Genomic DNA, 7,670 nt, shown 5'->3' with positions numbered 1-7,670 from the left:
TACCACTAGTGCCTAATTTGTATTTACCAATAAACTACTACAAGATTAATTCTTAACCCATAATAAAATAGTGTTAGCATTTTATCAATTCAATAGGCATTTGTTTAATTGTTTTCACTATTGTTTTAATTGTTTTAGGGCCTTTAAGCATTTTATCAAAGTTTGGTTTCTCCACCATAATTACCTATGTATTATTTGGTTCACTCACGACATTTAAATTTTAATATTTGAAAACTTTTATTGTTTGCTCGATTTTGAATTTGAAATTCGAACTAGGTTCCGAACTAACGCGAGTTTATCCACAGTAACCGAGGTGACGTGGCATCATTAGCGGGGATTACTATAGCTTAATTACCCGGGCGTCACAATTCTCCTCCACTACAAGAAATCTTGTCCCGAGATTTAAGAGGGGAGTAAGGGGGAAGGTCTGGTAACGAATATATCGGGTCTTCTCATCCTGGCTTGCTCTTCTCGAAGAGGTCAACCCAATATATTGATGCCTTCATACTTCTGCTTCAGGTCAAAATGATGAATTCGTCATCCTTTCTTCGGGATCTTCAACGTACTTACGAATAGGTAAGGGGCAACTCGGCTACGACAGAATGCTTATGAGGGAAACAATCTGGGGTTAACCCATGAATTAGTATAAGATTATCACTCGAGTTGAACATATGAAATACCTCGAGAGTAAGGTACGAAGGTACCATAATAGGCTCCAAGCGGATAGATAGTTGCTCGAAGCCTGAACCAGAGTGAGAAAGGGGTTCAGAGTAGCGAGAGTAAGTATTGCGTCTGATACTAGAATAGATCACTAGGACAGTGGCCCGTGGATTACATACGAGTCCACGCGCGAGGAATAACTTTGGGAATAGGGGGTGTACAGGACAGTCAGGTTTCGATCCTGTGGAACTGTGGGTTATGGGCCCACCATGTGGTTTTTTTTAATAGGAGCAGTGACATCTTTCACGGTCATGATAGCAAGGCATGTCAGAGAGTACCATGTCAGTTATGTCGGCATCAACGTTGGTACCAAGGGCGAGGGACGAAGAGAACCACTTTCCTGCTCGTTGAACGAGGCGGACCAATAGGCAAGGTTCTCGTCCATCGGTGGCTACCGGAATGTCATCAACAATAGTAACAGGGTCTTACTGACAGAGTTGTACCTCGAGGTGTTTGCACAAGCAGTGGATTATTACTGCTTATATCATATAGATCATAGAAAAGGTTCAAACAAACCAATGGAAGGAAAATATGATCATCAGATTAAACAGAACAATGGAAAGGAAAATATGTTTAAACACATATTTCAAGGGTATATCCTTCCCAAGGACAAGCAGAGCAAGATATCCATGACATGATATAAAGTAGAAAACCATTTAGGTAAGGGGGGAGGAATCTCATGATATTACCCATACAACGGTGTTAGGATAAATGATAAATAAAATTTAGCATCGTGCTTCAAATGTTCCTGTTGAAAATCGAAGTACCATTGACATGCTTCAGGTAGCAATGTTATGGTGTTTCAATCAAGGACCAGACTTCAGATACACCAATGATCCATCAGGAGTAACTTATAAAATAAGTCCTATAATTTCCTCCAGGAAAAATGGTTATCCTTGCAAAAGAATTTATAATGATCGGTCCTCCAGCCGGGGGGGGGGGTGTGCTAGGCATGACATCATGTTACCGGGTCATCAAAGGATCAACATCATAACTCTTGGAAAGTTGCCCCAACCATCATATCTGATCGAGATTCATATCCAATTGGTGTCATGATACCTCAGACTCAGGGGGTCTGAGAGGAAAAGGTGCAACGCAAGTTGACGAGATGACATTGTAAGATTCTCGGGGAAATGAACTATGGGAGCGGGTTCCTGAAACAATAGTTCATCATTAAACCAAGGAGGGGATGAGAAGGTGGCTGATGGGCTCAGCGACAATTCATCGAGAATTCCAAACGGATGGCTTTCCACAATAATGTGAACAAGAAGATGACACTTGTCAATTCAAAAGATATAATGGGGTATGCCCGAGGAAAACATACCCAATTAAACATCAGTTGAAAGGTGCAACCGAAATGTGGGCTTATAGTAGCATGATCAATGTTAGAATGGTGGTTCAGCAACCGATAGGCTAAGAATGAATTATTGATCATTAACTTCAAAGCAATAGGGTTGCTAGAAGTGCAGAATCCAAACAACACCGTTCACATGTGGGTACCCCGGTTGGAATCCACGCAAGGACCAAGAAAGAATGGTGATGGTGAGAAGTATCATTATAGCAAGAATTTCTTAAGAGGTGGAGCAATCCTCACAACATTCTTGACATCAAAGATGGTAATACTCCAAGCTAAAGAAGAACAAATGTTGGATAGTAAGGATCTCAAGGTATAACACGAAACACGAACTAGTTTGTGTTGAACAGAAGGCAATATAGTGGTCAAAGATAACCCAAATCATCGGGGGCAAGGATGGTATTTCTCATCATGATCTCAATTGATATCCTGGAAGAGCTCATAAGGTTGATGTGGATCACGACACATTTGTCGACAGATTTCCCGAAGAAGTAATCAATCAGCGACGACATCAAGTCAAAGGAATGATGAAGCCAAAAGTCATTGGAACCATGGGTACGACACAAACTCGAAACCAAGCTTGTTGTTCAAGGCGAAATGATATGACGATGAGGATCGACGTAAGGTTAGTTCATCGTCGAAAATTGTGCTCCGAGAAGAAGGACCGGGTAGCACAGTTAAAATCATCACAACAATGATATAGCCAAACAGGCTAGGAATGGCGTGATCGGGTACAAACTCGTACTTATAGAAGCGTACTGAAGAGTTGTTGAACCGTAGTGCGGACTCGGTTCAGTTATTGGTGTCTTTGAGTGTTTAATAACTCAGAGCCCGTGAGAAATTGGAATCAGTGGGAAGGTAGTACTTGATGAACTCATAAAAAGTTATGCAGTTCCATGATAATCTCGAGATACCAGGGGGGTAATACTCGACAGAAGATCAAAGTAAAGGTTGGACTGGTGTATTGATCCATAGAAGACAATTGTTTAACTTGTCCGAGAAATGGAATCAAAGAAGAACAATCATGGTCGGAACCACGGTTGCAAGGGATCAATTCACATATACCATATGTTAGTTATCAAGGAAATAGTTATTGTTACAAGAAGCTTCCATGATAGGATATACATCGCGTCCATGAGCATGAACACAAAGTTCAAGGTCGACTCCCACTTCTCCAATGCATACCCTTTCACTCACTTCTCGCTTTCGATGAAGTTATAGCATTGAAATTTTATCTGGCAAAATACCAGAAGAGTACGACTCGTGAAAACTTTCGAGTTCACACATATTAAGGAAGGCATAGGTTCAACCCATCGGGGCATCTTAGAATCCTATACCAGAATCTTTTAGAAGTAATTAACTCAAGCTCGAAGGCAGAGCATGGTTGATAAAGCAGACGATACAATTTACCAAAGGCATTATGTATCCGAGAAAAGGCTCACAAGTTTATTGAATATGAAGGGCGTTGTCAGATAAAATCCAACAAAGGATCTGGTGGTCCACAAGGGATCTGACGTGAGCATCGGTACTCAACTAGGGGAAGCAGATTATAGAAACAACTGACTAACTCAATTGTCAAATGCAAAGGAATTATGATTTCCAAATCAAGGGATCAGAAGCAATGCTCTGATTAGGGGTGGATAAGTTGAATAGCCGTAGGGTACAATCAAAGACAATTGGATTGGTTGAGAACCAATTCCAGTAAAAAGAATGGCAGCTCAGCCGGAAAAGTAATTTATAAGGATCAATGATGATTGCGTGTATTCGCAAACATATTGAGTCAACAGACTCAAAATGGTAATGACAAGGAATGTCAATATGACTACGAGACTTATGGGATTATCCATAATGCAAGCAACCAAGAATTTCAAGAGCCAAAGGCCCCAAAGGATTTTCAGAAGATCGAATATTATTTCGAAGACTTTTGTGAAACACATGAACAACTGGGGATGAGCGGATACTCGACAAGTGCGAGGATTTGTTCGAAGGGGTATTCATGTGGCAAAGAACTGCTAGGCAGTAGGCACAAAGTACTCTCGGAACAATAGAGAAAACTTCGGGTATCTTGTAATAACAAGAACAATGGGGAATGATCGTAAGAATGGCAAGTGTAAGTAGTTATCCATAAGGATTTATCGGTGGTCGGGAATAGCAAAAGTGATGGGCACAAAGTCTCGAGAGAATATCAAAGAGTATCTCCGAAATCTTCTGGTGCAGTCAGTGACCATCTGGACTGAAGGGGCTCTCCGGGAGAAAGTATTTTCGAGAACCTAAAGTTAGTTTTTGGTAAAAATCGTTTAACCCGAATAGAAGAGGGTTCAGAATCCCAGAGTAAAGGTCGAGGAATAAAAGATCCTAATACCAGCCAAATGGCGACGTGGGCCCATGGGCCGCACAGCCATGTTAGTAAAACAGTTTTCAATGTCTAGACTCGACTTCGGCCAAAGAGTGTGGAAGGGGAATTCCTACAGGAAGTCGGCTCTGATACCAACTTATGACGCCCCCGATTCAATCATACACTAATCATGCACGCAAATGTGTACGATCAAGATCAGGGACTCACGGGAAGATATCACAACACAACTCTAAAACATAAATAAGTCATACAAGCATCATAATACAAGCCAGGGGCCTCGAGGGCTCGAATACAAGTGCTCGATCATAGACGAGTTAGCGGAAGCAACAATATCTGAGTACAGACATAAGTTAAACAAGTTGCCATAAGATGGCTAGCACAAACTGGGATACAGATCGAAAGAGGCGCAGGCCTCCTGCCTGGGATCCTCCTAACTACTCTTGGTCGTCGTCAGCGGGCTGCACGTAGTAATAGGCACCTCCAGTGTAGTAGGAATCATCGTCGACGGTGGCGTCTGGATCCAGGGCTCCAGCATCTGGTTGCGACAACCAGGTAGAAGGGAAAGGGGAAAAGAGGGAGAAAAGCAACCGTGAGTACTCATCCAAAGTACTCGCAAGCAAGGAACTACACTACATATGCATGGGTATATGTGTAAACGGCCATATCAGTGGACTGAACTGCAGAATGCCAGAATAAGAGGGGGATAGCTAGTCTTATCGAAGACTACGCTTCTGGTCACCTTCGTCTTGCAACAGGTAGAAGAGGGCAGGTTGAAGTCCTCCAAGTAGCATCATATAGCAATAATCCTACCCGGCGATCCCCTCCTCGTAACCCTGAGAGAGAGCGACCACAGGTTGTATCTAGCACTTGGAAGGGTGTGTTTTATTAAGTATCCGGTTCTAGTTGTCATAAGGTCAAGGTACAACTCCAAGTCGTCCTGTTACCGAAGATCACGGCTATTCGAATAGATTAACTTCCCTGCAGGGGTGCACCAACTTACCCAGCATGCTTGATCCCATTTGGCCGGACACACTTTCCTGGGTCATGCCCGGCCGCGGAAGATCAACACGTCGCAGCCCCACCTAGGCACAACAGAGAGGCCAGCACGCCGGTCTAAACCTAAGCGCACAGGGGTCTGGGCCCATCGCCCATAGCACACCTGCACGTTGCGTACGCGGCCGAAAGCGGAACTAGCCCCCTTAATACAAGAGCAGGCTTACGTTCCAATCCGGCGCACGCCACTCAGTCGCTGGCGTCACGAAGTGCTTCGGCTGATACCACGACGTCGGGATACCCATAACTACTCCCACGTAGATGGTTAGTGCGTATAGGCTCGTAGCCAACTCAGATCAAATACCAAGATCTCGTTAAGCGTGTTAAATATCCGCGAACGCCGACCAGGGCCAGGCCCACCTGTCTCCTAGGTGGTCTCAACCTGCCCTGCCGCTCCGCCTCAAAGTAACAGTCGGGGGCCGTCGGGAACCCAGGCCCACCTCTACCGGGATGGAGCCACCTGCCCCTTCAGCCCCCAACTCCGAATAGTATCACAGGTAATGTAATAGTGTAAAGTATATAGTATATGCCCGTGATCACCTCCCGAAGTGATCACAGCCCAGTAGTATAGCATGGCAGACGGACAAGAGTGTAGGGCCACTGATGGAACACTAGCATCCTTTACTAAGCATTTAGGATTGCGGGTAAGGTATCAATGACTGTAGCAGCAATGATAGGCTATGCATCAGAATAGGATTAACGGAAAGCAGTAACATGCTACACTACTCTAATGCAAGCAGTATAGAGAAGAGTAGGCGATATCTGGTGATCAAAGGGGGGGCTTGCCTGGTTGCTCTGGCAAGAGAGAGGGGTCGTCGGTGACGTAGTCGACCACAGGGGCATCATCATCGGTCTCGGAGTCTACCGGAAAGGAGTAACGGAGGGGGAACACAATAAATAACGGAGCAATCAAATGTAACACAAAGCAAGACGCGGCAATACGTTGTGCTAGGGGTGACCTAACGTAGGGATGGGCGATATCGGTGAAGGGGGAAACATTCGGGAAAGTATCCCCGGTGTTTCGCGTTTTCGGACAGATGGACCGGAGGTGAAATGTTGCAGGTTCACTATGTTAGGGACGCGTGACGGACGAACGGGCTGCGTATCCGGAATCGTCTCGTCGTTCTGAGCAGATATGATTTTCTAAAGATTTTATTAATTTCTGGAATTTAATTAATTAATTATTTAATTCGAAAAATGAATTTATGACGTCAGCATGATGTCATGCTGACGTCAGCAGTCAACAGGGTTGACTTGGTCAACCAGACAGGTGGGTCCAGGGGGACCCACCTGTCATTCTCTGTTTAGGTTAATTACAGATTAATTAATTTAATTACTATTTAATTAACCTAACTAGTTGATTAAATTAATTAAACCGGATTAATTAACTTAATTAATTCATTAGATAATTAATTAATTAATAATAATTAATTATATTTATTTTAATTAATTTTTTTAATCCTTCCTTTTTTTGTGTAAAACGTTATGGGGCGTGGGGCCCCCTAGACAGTGGCCCGGGGGGCCTTAGCGGGCACAGGGCGGTGCGGGCGCCCGAACGGGCGCGTGCCCGTGGTGGAGCTGCGACCCGTGGGCAAAGGGGCAGGCACACGGTGGCCTTGGCCTCGACCGGAGCAGTGTCGAGGCGGGGCTAGGCGGGGCTGTGCGGGAAGGCCGAGCGGCGGCCGTTGGTGGCCAGTGGAGGGGCGACGAGCAGGCTGTAGCAGGGCGCGGGTGTTCGGCGCGGTGAGCAGGGGGGCGGAGGGAGGCCGGTGGGGTTCCTCACCTGCGTTGCAGAGAAGGCCCGGTGCAGGGCGAACGCGACGGCGGGGAGCGGTGGAGCCGAGGAGGCGTTCCGGCAGGGTCCGACGACGGCGCGTGGTGATGCGGGGCCGGCGTCGAGCACGTCGGGCGGCGGGGAGGAGATGAGGAGGCGGTCGGCGAAGCGGCGTTCCAGGCGGCGTGGGGCGGCGTGGCGACGGACGAGGGAGAGATGGAGGCGACGGGTGACGGCGTCGGGCGGGGGTCCGTCGAGGAGAAGGCGAGGGGGAGGGGTGGCGGTGCTCGGCGCCGCTGGGTGGCGAGGACGAGGCGACAGGGTCCGAGCACCGTGGGGAGGTTCGTCCCCCCGATCCCGATCTGGATCGGGGAAGGGAAGAGGGGCGTGCGGTCGTGGGGAGGGGGAGAGAG

The sequence above is a fragment of the Triticum aestivum genome, chromosome 7B (assembly GCF_018294505.1).
Source record: "Triticum aestivum cultivar Chinese Spring chromosome 7B, IWGSC CS RefSeq v2.1, whole genome shotgun sequence".
Taxonomy (NCBI): domain Eukaryota; kingdom Viridiplantae; phylum Streptophyta; class Magnoliopsida; order Poales; family Poaceae; genus Triticum; species Triticum aestivum.
Note: the sequence above shows the minus strand (reverse complement) of the source record.